Raw genomic sequence first — 2,598 nt, forward strand, 5'->3', positions numbered from 1 at the left:
ATCACGTCAGTCTAACACACTGAAGGTCTCCGGTTCGAGTCCGGGCGACGCCATATTTAATTCTGTTTTGAAGTTCTTCCTTTAAGGCTCTGTTTGCTGGGGTCTCGCCTTTAAGGAAAACAAAAATTTGAAAACTTTTAATTTGATTAATTTAATAACCTGTGAGATCTGATCCCCGCAGTGATCATTGCAAAAATGGCCAACAACTTCCATTTTAAATCACCTCAATATATATTTATATCTTTATTTAATCTCTTCAATAAAAACAACGTCACGAATTGAGTCACAGATTCGCAGTGTGAGCTAAATTGCCTCAGGTTTCATGCACGCCAAAAGGCTGAAGCATATTCATCTTTATAATATTTTGTCAAAAATGAGTTTCCTTATTAATAAAAATATAAAATTTCAGCTCACACAAAAAAATGTTAAGTCAAAGCAAACATTACGTGGCATGAGCGGCGGGTCCCTAGCTGCACGCATAATAAATTATAGAGTTTTATTTTTATTTATATTAATCTTTTTGTATTAATATTTGGTATTATTAGTAGTATTAATCTTTTGTTTTATGGTGGGTGGGGCGGCACTAACATAGTTACATCTCAGGGGAAGCCTGTTTCAATGGAAGGAGTGACGTCAAGCTCCACGCTCTTAAATGTTGACATTAAAATAAAGTAACGATTTCTGTCCTGCTCATATTGAATTGATCCGTTTCTCCATTGTGTTTCGTTCGTGTTTATAGTTGAATGATTAATACTACCTCAGTATTGAATATATTTTGTATTTTGATCAATTACAATTTACTAAGAAATTCAAAGTACTTTAGACTAAAGTATTTTCATTTAAAGGTAAAATTGCTCCTTACTAATTGTTTCTTTGTAAAGGTAAAATTGCTCCAAAAGATTTTTAATTGATGAAAATAAATTATATTTGTTTATTTTATTTTTAAAATATTATTTTTAATTTTTTATTATTAATATTAATAAGATTTATCTAATTGTAAATATATAACAATTCTAATTGCATTGGTTGACCTTCATTAAATATAGTTTTTATTATAAAACGATAACATTTATCAAATTCGTAAATGAGAATTCTAAATGTATTGAATAAAATTTATTAAAAATATGTTTTTTATTTTAATTGTATTGAATAATTTATAAATTAATATTACAATATTGTAATTATATATAATTGAAACATTAATTGTCTTTTAGCTATAATTAATTTTACATATTTGAAAAAATATTTGACATTCAAGTGTAAAGTACATGACAATAAATATTAATTTTAAACATTACTAATAACGTGATACCAAATTTAATAAGTTAGTGAATAAATGAATTTCATAGACATTTAAATATTTGACTTATTAATTAGTATATGATATTCTACTTAAAAAGTAAAGTTTGAATATCATTTCCTTCATAGATTAACCTTAAATTTTTAATTTATTATTAAATACTCACATTGAAAATGCAAAATCACTAGTTTTTTTTTTACAATAATAATAAATTTAACAAGTGAATTTAGATGTTAAATAGTTCATTTATGAATTTATACAATAAAAGATAATGAAAACAATAATAACAAAAGGCTTTTGAAAACATAACATGGTTACCTTTTTGTACTTCTTTTAGTGTTGGTTTCGTAATTTGAATTTATAATTTTTTTTCCCCTATGAATAAAGAAATAAAAGTTCACGTTTAACTATAGATGAGTTTATGAAAAAGTTCGAAATTTCATGATGAGGTATTACCTCAATGGTAATTATTGAATTTTATGGCTACATTTTAAGTTTAAGCCTTATTTTATGCAAGATTTTCTCTAATTATATATTAATGTTTATTTATTTATTTTAAATGTTTTACCTGTATATGTCAAGAGTTATTCTATGGTACAAATACAAAATAACAATGATTTGAAAATTTTTAAGAAAAAAAAAAGATAAAAAGTTTGGATTTATCACTTTATTTAAGTTGATAGATCAAAATTTTCACACATCTTTAAACGGATTACATTTTATCACTATATTTATTAATTTGATTTAAAAATAAATAAAAGTTAGAATATTTTGTAAAATATTTTTTTATTTTTAATGAAATAATTTATAAGGTTAATTTTGAATTAGAAAATATGAGAATAAAATTACATCAATTTAAAGATGAATGTTAAATTTAATTCATCACCTAAACTAAAATGATAAATTTGAACCTTATAAAAAATGTCGAGAAAAAGTCAATGATTTTACAAATAACAGGTGGATAGGAAAAATGACGCAGGGCCAAGAACATTCTAGAATAAGCTATTTGAATTTCCTAACTTAGTAAAACTTATGCCAAAATTTGACGCAGGGTGCGGCATACGAGAGCCAGCAAGCCACTCGAAGCTCCCATTGGCCAACGGTCAAATCGTCTCACTTCTGACTCCTCTGACCGACGGCTTTGAGCCGCTGAATGTTCAAAGGAGAAAATTCGGTTTCCCACTCTCAATCAGGCAAGTGAAATTTACCGTCTGCCTCAAAGCGTGTCTCCAGTGGTGCAATTTAATAACAGTGAGAATGAGATTCCACCACTGCCCGTGGATTTACCTTTCCTAAAT

Source organism: Theobroma umbraticum, unplaced genomic scaffold, assembly GCF_002168275.2.
Source record: "Theobroma umbraticum cultivar Fairchild unplaced genomic scaffold, ASM216827v3 scaffold_20.0, whole genome shotgun sequence".
NCBI lineage: Eukaryota > Viridiplantae > Streptophyta > Magnoliopsida > Malvales > Malvaceae > Theobroma > Theobroma umbraticum.